The sequence below is a fragment of the Furipterus horrens genome, unplaced genomic scaffold (assembly GCF_987537825.1).
Source record: "Furipterus horrens unplaced genomic scaffold, mFurHor1.1.pri manual_scaffold_8, whole genome shotgun sequence".
In the NCBI taxonomy this organism is placed as follows: Eukaryota; Metazoa; Chordata; class Mammalia; order Chiroptera; family Furipteridae; genus Furipterus; species Furipterus horrens.
Window position 1 is genome coordinate 60,216,844 of NW_028327178.1, and position 16,539 is coordinate 60,233,382.

Genomic DNA, 16,539 nt, shown 5'->3' on the forward strand with positions numbered 1-16,539 from the left:
AGGATGAACAACCACCATCCACAAACCTATTCACCTGTCAATTCATGCAGTCATTTATTCAATTATGATTCAAGGGAGAAAACCCAAGATTTGGAGATGGAGAAACCTGGTTTTGATCCCTGCTTTGACATCAACCTTCCCAGACTTCAGTTTTCTCACCTGTAAAATGAGAATAAGAATTCCTACTTCATGAGGTTGTTATGATAATCAAATAATAATTTTTATTCCACACATTGAGCATCTACTGTGTATAAATGATTGTGTGCTGTCTCTGTAGCCTAGGGCACTCCCACTCTCTTTGGAAAATAAGTCCCAGAGGCACAGGAAATCAGTGAATTAAGACATGTGGATCTGAGGTGATTGCAGGGACTATGGTGGGGCGACCCCCACTCCATGTTATCATTTGGAGATCCGGCTGACAGGCTCAACCCTCTTCCAAAAGAACTTTCAAAGTTTGTCCCAGGGCATAAATAATGCCCACTTGGGTAGAGAGAGTAGAGGAATGGGATAAATGTTTTTATAGTGTGGCTTACATTACTTCTGCCTACATTTCCTTGCCCAGTACTTATTGCATGGCCCATCTAACTGCAAGGAAGCCTGGAAAATAGAGTCAAGCCAGTGTCCAGGAGGACACACAACTCGTGTACGCCAGAGTCTCTTTAGTGACTAAGCCTAATAGGCAGCAAGCAGGAGGCAGATCTCAGAGAGCCTTGGGACTTATACTGACCTGCCACCAAGCTCAGTACTGATGGAAGTCAGCAATAGTATGCACCTTGGCCCCTCCCAACTTTACCCAGGTCCAAGAGAAGCCATAAATTGTGAATTGTTTTGTAGCTCCAAACAGGTACCCAAGGGCCAGTCACAGGCAATGTTCTTCACTGAATTCCCTCCAAAGAGACTACGGAACCAACACACCTAATGGAGGGTTTCAGACCACATTAGCTCCACAAGTGACACACCCAAAGAAGATCTCAGCAGACACTAACTTTGCTTGGTGAATTCTGCTTCATGGGGTCAGCCCCTGCATAGTAGGTCATACACTGTGGTTAGAGTCAATTCTCATAGTCAGCCAGCCTGAGGGTCAGCACAACTGAAGATGGGCCAACAGCAATCAAGAGTCAATTACAACAGGGGGGCTCATATTATGCACACAAATTAACATTTTGGAGCACCTAGCTCAGGTGATCAGGGAGACTCTGACAATGAGCACCATAGGACATCTACTACATAAGGCCACCATGTCAAGCTGGGAGACATAGAAGATCTATATAACACACAGAAACAAATAAAGAGATGCAGCCAAGATGGTGAGACAAAAAAAACAAAAACAAAACAAAACAAAACAAAAAAAAAACAGGCACCAAATTAAAGAACAGGAGAAATCCCCAGAAAAAGTACTAAATAAAGTGGAGGCAAGCAATCTACCAGCTACAGAGTTCAATACTATGATTATAATGATGCTTAAGAAAATTAAGGGAAGAATAGATAAATTCTATGAGAACACAAACAATAAAATAGTAAGCATTGAAAAAGACACAGACACCATAAAAACTGTCAGAAATAAAGAATACAATATCTGAAATGAAGAATACACTAGAAGGAATCAAGAGCACCTTAAATGAAGTATAAAATTGAATCAGTAATTTGGAAGATAAAGTAGCATAAAACACCCAATCAGAGAAGAAAAAAATTTTGAAAAAGTAAAAATAGTTTAAGAGACATCTGAGAAAACATGAAGTGTAAACACACTCAATCATAGGAATATCAGAAGAAGAAAATGAGAGCAAGAAATTGATAACCTATTTGAATAAATAATAACTGAAAACTTTTCTAAATTAGTGAAAGAAAAAAACACAAGTCCAGGAAGTGCAGACAATCCCAAATAAGATGAACACAAAGAGGCCTACACCAAGAAGCATCATAATCAAAATGGCAAATGTTAATCATAAAAAGCTAATCATAAAAACAGCAAGGAAAAGACGGTTTCTACAAAGGAACTTTTGTAAGACTGTTAGGTGTTTTTCAGCAGAAACACTTTAGGCCAGAAGGAGCTGGCATAAAAAATTCAAAGTGATAAAAAGCAAGTACCTACCCCAAGACTACTTTGCCCAGCAAACCTAGCCTTTAAAATTGAGAAAAAAAAATAAAGACTTTTTCAGACAAGAAAAATACTAAAGGAGTTTGGTTATGACCACCAAAGCAATATTACAAAAAAATGTTAAGTGGACTTCTTGAGTAAAAAGAAAGAAAAAATGAAACATAATTATAAAGAATAAAATGGCCAGGGATCCAATCAAGATGACAGTGTAGGCAGAGATGGCTCACCTCTTCAAACAATTACATCAAAATTACAACTAAAATATAAAACAACCATTAATGAAAACCATCAGAAATCAAGTTGAATGGAAGTCTGACAACTATGGAATTAAAGAAACCACATCCAGTACCAGGAAGACAAGTCCCCACAACTTCTGGTTGCAAAAATCAGCAGGGATTGAGTCACTGGAAAAAACTGCTGGAACCCCAAGCAGTTCCTCTTAAAGAACCCACACACAGACTGACTTCCACAAACTCACTCCCTCTGAGCTCCAGTACCAGGGTAGCAGCTTGAAAGACACCAGTGGTATACAAGAGGAAACTGACGTGCCTGGAATCAAGACAAGCAGAGTTGATTGTCTCTTTGCTAAACTCTCCCCAACAGAGCCAGCAAGCTGGTGCCATATCTGAGACTCCATCACCTGGATAATTCTGTTTGACCTGCCTAGGAGATCCCAAGAGGCTCCATCCAACCCACTTACATGGGGCCCACCCAAGCTGCTTTTCCATGTGGATGGCTGGTCTTGGTTCTTGCTGCACAACTTACTAAATCCTATCAAAAAGCAATGGTTGGACTCAGTGAGCTCAAACTGGGCAATACTAGCAACCAGCTTAGATTCACAGCTTGGCTGCACCTGGGAATCTCCAAGCCCAGCACAATTAGCAGCCACCTCAGATTAATTTATAGCTCAGGCAGGGTGCCCCAGGCAAAACACAGGTGGGGGCTGACCTTGGCCTGCACCACCCAGGCAACCTCAGAGCCAGTGCTCTCAGTGGACAGTTACCAATCATATCAGAGCACTACCACCATACCCCTCCACAGCTGATCCTCCACAGAAGGTAGAGGTTTGTGGTCAGTGGTCACAGCCAGTCCTTGCAGCTGACTGGCCTGAGTAACTTCCTTCACTTGACCTGCCAACAGTGACTACTGTCTCAACTACAAGAGGAGGGTGTACTCAGCCCACATGAAGGGTGCACCTCAAGTCCCCTTCTTGAGTAATAGAGAAGGCTGTGCCAATGGACCCTACAGGACACCTCTATATTAGACCATAATACCAAGACACGGAGTCAAAGCAGATCTATGCAATATACAGAAACAAGCACAGGGAGGCTGCCCAATTTAGGAGGCAAAGAAATATGGCCCAAATGAAAGACCATAACAAAACCCCAGGAAAGGAACTAAATAAAACAGAGATAGTCATCATAGCAGATGCAGAGTTTAATACACTGGTGATAAGGATGTTCAGAGAAATGATTGAGTATGGCCACAAAATAAAAGTAGAAGAGAAGGTTATAAAAAGTGAAATAAGGAAATATATACAGGGAACCAACAGTGATAGGAAAGAAGCCAGAATTCAAATCAATGACTTGTAACATAAAAAAGAAATAAACATTCATCCAGAACAGAAAGAAGATACAAGAACTGAAAAAAATGATGAGAGGCTTAGGATCCTCTGGGACAACTTTAAACGTACCAACATCTAAATCATAAGGATGCCAGAAGGAGAAGAGGAAGAGCAAGAAATTAAGCACTTACTTGAAAAAATAATGGAAGAAAACTTCCCTAATTTGGCAAAGGAAAGAGACATACAAGTGCAGGAAGCACAGATAATTCCAAACAAGCTAGACCCAGAGAGGACCACACCAAGACGCATCATAATTAAAATGCCAAAGGTTCAAGATAAAGAGAGAATCTTAAAAGCAGCAAGAGAAAAGCAGAGAAGTTCTCATAAGATTGGAAACTATTTTCTCAAAATAAACATTGCAGGCAAGGGACTGGCAAGAAGTATTCAAGGTGATGAAAAGCAAGGATCTACAACCAAGATGACTCTATCCAGCAAAGCTATCATTTAGAATGGAAGGGCAGGTAACGTGTTTTCCAGACAAGTTAAAGCAAAAGGAGTTCATCATAACCAAGCCATTATTACAGGAAATGTTAAAGGGACTTATTTAAGAAAAAGATAAAAACTATGAACATTAAAATGACAACAAACTCACAACTATCAAAACTGAATCTAAATAATAAAAACAAAAACAAAAATGAACTAAGCAAACAACCAGATCAGGAACAGAATCATAGGCATGGGGAACATTTGGAGGGTTATCAGCTGGGTGGGGCAGGGAAGAAAGGGTGAATGGTGTAGGGATCAAAATATACAGGAGTTGTTAAGAATAATATAGGAAAGGGTGAAGCCAAATAACTTAAATGCACACCCATGGACATAAACTATGGGAGGGGGATTGTTGGAGGGAAGGGTAGTACCAGTAAGAGGTGGAAAAGTGAAAAAAATTGAGACAACTGTAATAGCATAATCAATAAATATACTTAAAAAAGAGTAAAATGGCAATAAATATGTACCTATTAATAATCACTTTAAATGTTAATATAGTAAATGCTTCAATCAAAAGACATAGGTAGCTGAGTGGATTGGAAAAAAGACACGTATAATTCTGTTTACAAAACCTACCTCAGAATGAAAGACAAACAGAGACTGCAATTAAAGGGATGGAAAAAGATATTTCATGCAAATGGAAATGAAAAAAATCTGGGGTAGCAATCCCTATATCTGACAAGAAATAGACTGCAAAATAAGGCTATAATAAATGACAAAGTACATTACATAGTGATAAATAAAATACTCCAACAAGGGCATATACCCCTGATAAACATTTATGCACCCAACACAGGAGCACAAGTATATAAAGGAAATATCGATGGGCATAAAAATAGATTGACATTAATACAGTCTTCATAGGTAATTAAAATTTTCCATGAAACTCAGGCAATCCCATCCATAGACATGTTTGTTTCTGGGGCAGTGCACCAACAAAAAGGAACATTTCACGGACAGACTAAATTGATGTTTAAGAGCAAGGCTCCTGGTTTTGAATTCAAGATGGTGGAATAGGAAAATTCTGAATGCTCCTCTCACTGATGCCAAAACTACAACTACATAAAGAGCAGCTATCTCTGGGAATGACCTGAAGATTAGCAGAACAGATTTTCTACAACTACTAAAATAAAGGAAAAAAAACACATTGAAATGGGTAGGAGGAGTAGAGACCAGGTATAGATGGGTCTACCGTATCACCGACACTGCATGCAGTGACTCACAAATGGGAAGGATATCACAACAACTGATTTGACCTTGAAGAGTGAGAGGTCTCAGCCCTGTCCTGGGAGATCCCAACCAGGATGATGGGCCCATCTTTGAAAATCAACAGGACTTACATCTGGAAGAGCCAAAAAGCTGTAGGTAACCCAGGATGTACTCTTTCTAAGTTCTAGCACAGAGGCAGCAGTTTGAAAAGCACCTAGGTCATATGTAAAGGTGATATTTTGACTAATTTTAAAGTGCGTGCTGTTGGTACAGGAATCTGCTGCAACTTTATCCTAAGTCCTAGGTGCTTGTGAATGCCATTTTCCCCATTTCTTTAGCCTAGTGGTTCTGACACTGGCAGGTGCCATTTTTTACCCTATCCATTAAGCTTGCTAACACTGTTTACCCCACCCTGATGCTTTGCTGAGAACCCACTCAGGCTAGCACCCCTCCAAATAATCTGTGCCACACCCTGTTGGAAGCCTCAGTCAGCATCACACACAGCAGTGGGTTTGCCATAGTGTGGCTGGGTCTTGGAACCAGCCATAACAAAGGCTCACATTGCATGCCAGTAATGCTGCAACAGTAGTGGCCAGGCCTCGCAGCTGGTAAGTAATGGACTAGTCTTGCCTGCCACTGTGTTCATATGAGTTGTGGTTCAACCACAGCAAAAGATCACACTAGTCCACCCAGAGAACACCTCTGAAGCATAAGGCTCTGGCGACAAGGGGGATTACACCACTGGCCCTACAGGACATTTTCTAAGTAAGGCCAGTTTTTCAAGACCAGAAGACTTAGATGACCTATCTAATACATAAAAACAAACAGGCAATATGAGGAGAGAAAGGAATATATTCCGAGTTCTGGCCAAGATGGAGGTGTACATAGACATGCTTTGCCACCCTTCACAGCAATAAAAAAAAATACAACTACCTCAAAGCTAAAAACAACCAGAACTACCAGAAAATGGAATTGCATGGAAGTCCAACAAACAAAACACTGGTGATAAAGATGCTCACATTAAAGTGCACTCGCCCACTCCCCAACCCTCCCCATGGGTTGCACGGGCGTGCACAGGGAAGTACCTTCATTCACTGGCCCAGGTGCACAGGGCCATGCGTCCAGGTGCCCCTCAGACACACCCCAACAGACATAAGATCAGTGCCCCAACGGGTGCAGGGACGGCCCAATGGGCACGCAGAAGACCGTGCGCAGACAACCCCTGGCCAGCTCCAGTGGGCACCAGGCCGGAGTGCAGACCACTTGCATGGGCTCTGCTCGTGAACGCCTAGGGGAGTGTGGAAATGGTTGGCAGCTGCAGCACAGGTAGGCGGGTGGCGGCGACTCACAGATGCTCACCTCCACTGTGCACAAGTGTCCAGGGACCCACCCCAAGGGGTGAGAGACCAACTCCCAGAGCGCAGCTCGGCAGGCTTGAGGCTAGCACTCAGGCCGCCTTTCGCTCACATGGGCATGTGTGCACAAGCACCCCAACCGGCTCCAACAAGTGCCAAAAGTACGCGCCGGCCACCACGGGTGCACATCACTGCTGCAATGAACAAGAACCTCTGGTCAACCTCATTAGACCAGCTGTGGATCCAGAAAAAGAAGACGACAAACAAAGGCTGAACTGAGTTAAAATTTTCCCTTTATGTATATTTTTAATTTTTTATTTCTATTTTAGTTTTTTATTTGTATCTTATTTTATTTTAATTATTTAAAATTTCTTATTTTTAATTTTAATTTTAATTTTTAATTTTTTAAATTATTTCTTCCTTAAAAAACTATATCTTTAATTTGTTTAATACCATCTCTCCTTCTTATCCTTCCTCTTCAATTTTTGTTTATTTGTTTCTCTGTCTAGTTGCCTCCCTTTCACACTAAATAAATAGAATATAAATACTAGATGAATCTATTACTATACAATCCCATTTTCTTACTATATTCTGCATTCTTCCCTCCTTTTCTTTTTTATTATTAACATACAATGTAAATATGCCTACTGTCTTGCGTAGTCTCAACACTACTTGCTACAATTATTAATCTATCATCCCCTCTCTCAAAAATCATATTTTTCCTCTTTAAAAACAAATTTTATCTATTCTTCCTATAGTATAAAAGCTCTAATCTCTCTACATTTACATTAATACTGGCTCATTGGCTGACGATAGTGGGATAGAGGATGAGAAATATTTTTGAGGGTGTAGGTTTCCTGCCTGGGCTGTGTGTCTATGTTTTTAACAGCATCTCCACAAAAGAACTCAAGACAAAGTGGACAGAGTGACTCTCAATCAACTAGCCAGAGGAAAGATCCCGCCAAAGAGCATCTGAAATATAACCAGACAGCATAAACAAACGACATAAACGGTACACCAAGAACATCAGGCTCAGGAGATCAAAGAGACTGCGCCACTGAAACCCCCAGATCTCCTATAAAGAATCACATACCATAAAGGTGGGAAGTCAAAACAGACAAATCTAAAAAACAAAAACAAACAAGAAGAATACAACATGTTAGACACAGATATAACCTCTCAATGAAAAGAAAAGAGGAATCCCCAGAAAGAGAGGTACATAGAATAGACATAGCCAAAATGTCAGACATGGAATTCAAAACAATGGTGGTGAAGAAGCTCAATATACTCAACAACCTCAGAAACAATTACGACGACCTCCATAAAAGTTACCAACAGCTCCAAGAAAATTACAGGGAACTTACAGAGAACTACACCAGCATAAAAAAGGGCATAGAAACTATTAACAAGGACCAGAAAGAAATGAAGAATACAATCTCTGAATTGAAAAACACAGTAGAATCAATCAAAAGCAGACTAAACGAAGCAGAGGATTGGATCAGTGAGAGGACAACGTAGAAAAAAATTTTGAGACAATACAGCAAAATGAAAAAAGATTGAAAAAATATGAATAAAATGTAAGGGAATTACAGGATAGCATGAGAAAAAACAATATCAGGATCATCGGAATAAAAGAGGGAGAAGAGAAGCGAGAAATAGAAAAGCTGATAGAAGAAGTAATGACAGAAAATTTTCCCACCCTGATGAGAGAAAAAGTTATGAAAGTTCAAAAAGCAAAGAGGATCCCAATGAAGGGGAACCTTAAAAAATCCACTCCAAGGCACATCATAATTAAAATGGCAACAGTCAAAGACAAAGAGAGAATCCTAAAAGCAGTAAGAGAAAAACAGCAAATAACATACAAGGGAGCTCCGATAAGGCTATTGACTGATTACTCAACAGAAACACTACAAGCCAGGGCTCAAGGACTTCCGGCCAAGATGGAGGCTTAGACGGACGCGCTAGGTCTCCCTCTACAACTAGAGAGGAATACAACTACTTCAAAACAAAGGATAACTAGAAATTCCAGAAAATAAAACTACACGGAAGCCCAACATATGAAGTTATAAACCAGCGGCGCCCTTTGGGCAGGTAAGAGTGAAAGGGGGCGGCGCTGTTTGCGGTCGCACCTGGGACAGCGGCGGGGAGAACAATCCCGGCTGCAGTCGAACCCCCGGCAGCTCGCGACCCCAACGCTGGGGAAAGCAGCCACCACATCGCCTTGAACAGTGAGGCCCAGGGGGGCGGGAGGACGGATCCCGGTCTCCTAGCGGAATAACTGTGTGAATCCATCTTGGACCCCCGCCCCCAAAGAAAGCGCCACAGGGCTGCGAAATAGGTCGCGGACAGGCACCGGTCGCTGGATTGTGACGAGAAAGCACCACGGCACAGCAAGAAAGGTTGCCGAACGGCGCCGGTCGCTGGGTCATTACGAGTACACAGGCACTGCCCCCTACAGCCGGCCCAAGAAAACAAAACACATCTGTCAAAATGAGGCAGACAACTATAGAAATCCTGGTGGCACAGCTCACCAGGCAACAGATGGAGAACCTGACAGATGAACAGATAAGAAACCTGTCAGATGCTCAGTTCTGCGCCATTGTTATCAGGTGGCTTACAGAATTCACAAAAGATCTGGAAAAAGATGAGAAAGAAGTGAAAAACACTCATAACGAAAGGAACAAAACCACATACGAGACAGATGGTGAGGAAAAAAAATCCAGAGTTCATTTCAACAAACTGGAATATGGAGAAGGAAGAAGCAGTCAACCAATGCAGAGAGAGGAAATGGGAAGCAACGATGAGAGGATCAGAAACCTCTGGGACAGCTATAAAAGGCCCAACATAAGAATCATTGGTTTGCCAGAGAGCGAGGAAGATGAACTAGAACTTGAAAAATTGAGTGAAAATATAATAAAGGAGAACTTCCCAGACTTGGGGAAGGAAATAGACTTACAGGTCCAGGAAGCACAGAGAGTTCCAAAAAAACTGGACCCAGGGAGAACCACTCCAAGACACATTATAATCAAAATGTCAAAAATTAAAGATAAAGAGAGAATCTTAAAAGCAGCAAGAGAGAAGAAAAGAATTATGTACAAAGGGGTCCCAATTAGACTATCAGCTGACTTCTCAAGGGAGACCCTGCAGGCAAGAAGGGACTGGCAAGAAATATTCAAAGTAATGAAAATCCAAAACCTACAACCACGAATACTCTATCCAGAGAAATTGTCATTCACAATAGAAGGGCAGAGAAAGTGCTTCCAGGACAAAATAAAACTGAAAGAGTTCATTAGATCCAAACCACTGTTATATGAGATGTTAAAGGGACTGGTTTAGAAAAAGGAGGATCAAGACAATGAAATCTAAAATGAAAACTGCATCACAAGAAGCAACAGAAGCTAGGGAATTGAAACAAAGGCAAAACTAAACAGGCAACGAGAGTGGAAAAAGTACTATAGGTACGGGGAACATATTGGGGGGAGGTCAACAGGGAGGGGGAATAGGGAGAGGGAGGGAGATGATATAGGAATTAAGGATCATGGTAGGAGGGAATGGAATAGACAGAGAGAGGTTGAGAAGAACTGTATGCACAACTAATGGACATGATCTAAAAGGGGGGGACAACTGGAGGGAGGGGGGCCACCGGGTGGAGGGGAGCAGAGGAAAGGGAAATTGGCACAAATGTAATATTATAATCAATAAAACACATTAAAAAAATAAAATAAAAGGATTTGCTCTAAAAAAAGAAAGAAAGAAAGAAAGAAACACTACAAGCCAGAAGGGAATGGTTAAAAATATTTCAAGCAATAAAAAACAAAGGCCTACAACCAAGAATACTCTACCCAGCAAGGCTCTCATTCAAATTAAAAGGTGAAATAAGGAGTTTCCCAGACAAAGGAAGACTAAAAGAATACATCTTCACCAAACCAGCATTGCAAAAGATGCTAAAGAGAATGTTTTAAGAAAAAGAAGAAAGAAACAGGAGAGAAACACAGGTACAAAGGGAAATGAATAAGTATATGTCAATAATAACCTTAAATGTAAATGGATTAAATGCTCCAAATAAAAGACATAGGGTAACGGAATGGATAAGAAAACAGGACCCACATATTTGCTGTCTACAAATAAACGAACTAAATAGGCAAAGACTAGAATAATAGTCAGTAGGGTGGAGGAGGGAGAGAGAGAAGGGGGATAAGTAAGGGAAGGGTCTAGTCAAGGAACGTATATGAATGACTCATGGACATGGACAATGGGGAGGGATATAATTGTGGGAGAAGGGATGGGCTGGGAGGGGGGAGCAATGGGGGGAAAATGGGACAACTGTAATTGAATAACCAAAAAATAAAATTAAAAAAAAAAAGAAACATACCTCCAAAAAAAAGATTTACATAGCCTGAGAGGAAAGGGATATAAAAAAGTATTCCGAGCAAACAGACATGAAAAAAAAAGCTGTGGTAGCTGTGCTCATATCAGACAAAACGGATTTCAAAGCAAGGGCAATAAAAAGAGACAAAGAAGGACATTTCATAATACTTAAGGGAACAATCCATCAAGAAGATAGAACACTGATAAACATATATGCACCCAACATAGGAGCACCCAAATACATAAAGAAAGTGCTAGAAGACCACGAGAATGATATGAACAGCAACACACTCATAGTAAGGGACTTTAACACTCCATTATCAACAATAGACAGATCTTCGAAGCAAAGAAACACCAAAAATATACAGGTATTGAACAACGCACTAAACCACATGGACTTAACTGATATAAAACGTTTCACCCCAAAGAAGAAAAATATACATTCTTTTCAAATGCACATGGGACATTTTCAAAGATAGACCCCATGGTAGGACACAAAACAAGCCTCAACAAATTCAAGAAAATTGAAATCATATCAAGCATCTTTTCAGACCACAATGCCTTCAAACTAGAAATCAAACTCAGAGAAAAAAATGAAAGACATACAAACTCATGGAGAATGAATAACATGCTATTAAATAATGAATGGGTTAACAATGATATCAAAGAAGAAATAAAGAAATTTCTGGAAACTAATGATAATGAACATACAAGAGCCGAAAACCTATGGGACACAGCAAAAGCAGTCCTAAGAGGGAAGTTCATAGCAATACAGGCATATCTGAAAAGAATAGAAGAATCTCAAATAAAAAATCTAACCCTACATCTACAAGAACTAGAACAACAACAAACAAAGCCTAGGGCAAGAAGTGGGAAGGAAATCATCGAGATCAGAGCAGAATTAAATGACATCGAGACCAAACAAACAATTCAAAAGATCAATGAAAGTAGGTGCTGGTTCTTCGAAAAAATAAACAAAATTGACAAGCCTCATCCAGGTTTATCAAGAAAAAAAGAGAGAAGATTCAAACAAACAAAATCAGAAATGAAAGAAAAGAAATCACAGAAATACTAATTGTAATAAATTACTGCAAACAACTGTATGGCAAAAAAAAAAATGACAACCTAGAAGAAATGGACAAATTTCTAGAAACATATAACCTTCTAAAACTGAATCAAGAAGAAGTAGAAAGTCTCAACAGACCAATAACAAATAAGAAATCTGATACAGTAATCAGAAATCTCCCAGCACACAAAGCCCTGGACCGGATGGCTTCACAGGTGAATTTTACAAAACATTTAGGAAAGAACTAACTCCTACACTCCTCAAACTATTCCAAAAAATCCAAGAAGAGGGAAAAATCTCAAACTCTTCCTATGGAGCCAGTATTACCCTAATTGCAAAACCAGGTCAAGACACAATAAAGAAAGAAAACTACAGGCCAATATCACTGATGAACATAGATGCTAAAATCCTCAAAAATATATTGGCAAGCAGGATCCAGCAATACATCAAAAAGATCATACACCACGATTAAGTAGGCTTCATTCCAGGGATGCAAGGATGGTATAATATTCGCAAATCAATAAATATAATACACCACCTAAACAAAATGAAAGACAAATATCACATGATTATATCAATACATGCAGAAAAGCATTCGATAAAGTACAACACCCATTTATGATGATAACTCCTCAGCAAAATGGGAATAGAGGGAGCATACCTTAACATAATTAAGGCTATATATGAGAAGCCTGAAGCCAACATCATACTCAATGGACAAACACTGAAAGCATTCCCCCTGAAATGAGGAACAAAACAAGGCTGCCCACTCTCTCCACTCCTATTCAACATAGTGTTGGAAGTCCTAGCCACAGCAATCAGACAAGAAAAAAAAATAAAAGGCATCCAAATTGGGAAAGAAGAAGTAAAACTATCAGTATTTGCAGATGACATGATAGTATACCTAGAAAACTCTATAAACTCCACTAAAAGACTACTTGATATAATAAGTGAATTTGGCAAAATAGCAAAGTACAAAATAAATATACAGAAATCTAAGGCATTTCTGTACACCAACAATAAAATATCAGAGACAGAGGCAAAAAAGTAAATACTATTTACTATAGGAACAAGAAAAATAAAGTTCCTAGGAATAAACTTAACCAAAGAGATAAAAGACCTGTAATCTGAAAAGTATGCAACATAGAAGAAAGAAATTAAGGAAGATACAAATAAATGGAAGCAAATATCATGTTCTTGGATAAGGAGAATCAACATCATCAAAATGGCCATACTACCCAAAGCAATTTAGAGATTCAATACAATCCCTATTAAAATACCAATGACATATTTCACTGACCTAGAACAAATACTCCAAAAATTCATATGGAACCAAAAAGACCCCAAACAGCAAAAGGAATTCTGAGACAGAAGAACACAGCAGGAAGAATCACAATACCAGACATTAAACAATACTACAAAGCCAGTGTGATCAAAACAGTCTGGCACTGTCATAAGAACAGACATATAGATCAGTGGAACAGAATAGAGAGCCCAGAAATAAATCCAGGAATCTACAGTCAACTAATATTTGATGAAGGAGGAAGGAACATAAAATGGAGTGAGAAGAGCCTCTTTAACAAATGGTGCTGTGAGAACTGGACAGGGACAGGCAAAAAAATGAAACTAGACCACCAACTTACACCACACACAAGAATAAACTCAAGATGGATCAAAGACTTAAATGTAAGCTGTGACACCATAAAAGTTCCAGAAGAAAACATAGGCAGGAAAATTTTAGATATCCAACATAACAATATCTTCATGGATACATCTCTTAAGACAAGAGAAATAAAGAATAAAAAATTAACAAATGGGACTACATCAAACTAAAGAGTTTCTGCTCAGCAAAAGAAAACATCAGCAAGATGAAAAGGAAACCAACCATATGGCAAAACATATTTACCAAAGATATCCCAGACAGAAGACTGATCTCCAAAATATATAAAGAGCTTATACGACTCAACATCAAGAAAACAAACAACCCAATTAAAAAATGGGCACAGGACCTGAACAGACACTTCTCCGAAGAGGACATACAGAAGGTCCATAGACTCTTAAAAAAAATGCTCAACATCATTAGCTATCAGAGAGATGCAAATAAAAACAACAATGAGGTACCACTTAAACCAGTCAGAATGGCCATCATCAACAAATCAACAAACAACAAGTGCTGGCAAGGATGTGGAGAAACGGGAACCCTACTGCCCTGTTGGTGGGAATGCAGACTAGTGCAGCCACTATGGAAAACAGTATGGAATTACCTCAAAAAACTAAAAACGGAACTGCCTTTTGGACCAGTGATTCCACTGCTATGATTATACCTGAAAAATCCTAAAACCCTAATTCAAAATAACCTATGCACCCCTATGTTCATAACAGCACTGTTTATAATAGCTAAGTGCTGGAACAGCCTAAGTGCCCATCTTTAGATGGGTGGATCAAAAATTGTGGTACATTTACACAATGGAATACTGTGTAGCAGAGAGAAAGAAGGAACTCCTGCCATTTGCAACAACATGGATGGAAATAGAGAGAATTATGCTTAGTAAAATAAGCCAGGCAAAGAAATAAAAATACCATATGATATCACCTAATACAGGAAACTAAAGAATAACACAAACAAACGAACAAAATAGGACAAGGAGCAGAATAGTAGTCAATAGGGGAGACAGGGGAGGGAGAGAAGGGGGATAAGTAAGGGAAGGGTTTAGTCAAGGAATGTGTATAAATGACTCATGGACATGGACAACAGGGAGGGATATGATTGTGGGAGAAGGGGTGGGCTGGGTGGGGGAGAGCAATGGTAAAAAATGGGACAACTGTAACTGAAAAACCAAAAAATAAAATAAAATAAAATGCTAAAAAAAAAAAAAAAAAGGAAAAGAAACCATAAAAAAAAAAATAATAATGTTTTACATTATAGGCCACTGTGGCTCAGTTGGTTACAGCATTGCCCTGTACACCAAAATGGCACAGGTTCAATTGTTGGTCAGGAAGCATACCTGGGTTGTAGGTTTGGTCTCTGGTTGTTCCCTGCTCAGTCCCTGGTCAATCACTGGTTGGTCCCCTGTCAGTGCACATTCAGGAGAGAACTGATTGATGTTTCAAACACACAGATTTTTTTTTTCTCTATTTCCCTTTCTCTTAAAAAAAAAAAAATGACAGCGGAGTAGGTAGCAGTGTTGTCTGCTAGCTCCCATCACTGAAGGACTTGGAGTGCAAACACTGAGAGCAGTGAGTGAGTGTGGATTTCAGACAGTGCAAACAGGGAAGAGAGTGTGGGAGCAGCGTGAAGGAGGACAGAAATTTCAGCCTACGCTCCCCATGCTGAATTGCTGGGCCTCCCAGCCCAGTGCCTCTGCCACACAGCACCGGCACCCAAAAAGGGCAGTTGCTGACTGGCTCATTAGCCGGGATCTGCTTGAAGGCTTCCCCCTGCCATGGGTGCACCGAACACCAAAGTCCCGGAGGGAGTCAGCGAGAAGGTTTAGTTGCAACATCAAGAGGTGTGGGAAGACAGTGAACAGCCCAGACTGTGAGAAACTATATGAATTGAGTCTAGGTAGAAACTCCCTTGGCCAGCAACCCTGGGCTGACAACTCTGTGCTCTGGGTGCTCATGCCAGGGCTCCACCAAATAAAGGGGCAGAACTGAGCCAGGGATAGCAGCCCATATGGGAAAGCTGCAACAAAACTGTGGACTTGGTAGGGACCCCAGGTGGGCAGGTGGTGCGCGCAGGCATACAGGCAGGGACGCGGGCCTGTGCTGAAGCTTGGAGGCAACATAGAGACTTTTTCAGAGAAACGGAGACTGGACTTGAGGCTGGGCAGAGACTATTGGCATGCATGCACTGGCCCACCAGCAGAACAGCGTTGCTAAGCAGGCCTGAGGAGGGCTGAGGGTGCCACAACCAGGGGGAAGGTGACTCAACTAAGTGTGGCTCACAGCAGAGTGGCGGCAGGGCCACGAGTGAGAAACTAGCAACCCCAGAATCAAGCTGAATCTCCTCACAGCAGCCAAAGGAGATTTGAAACCCATGGAATTTTGACCAGGGGTAAATCCAGCAAAAGAAGACAGCGCCCAAGGTTGTACTGGGGAAAACTCTTTCTTTAATCTGTTTCCTACCTCCTTTCCCTTCTATTCTACTTCCTTAATTTTTTGTTTGTTTCTCTGTTTTGTTTATCCTCCCTCTCACAATAAACATATTGCATATAATTGTTATATAAACCTAATACTATACACTTCAACTTTCTCACTTCGTTCTGTATTCTTCCCTCTCTTTTTCAACAAAGAAAATATTACTTACTGTCTTGCATAGCCTTGACCCTTC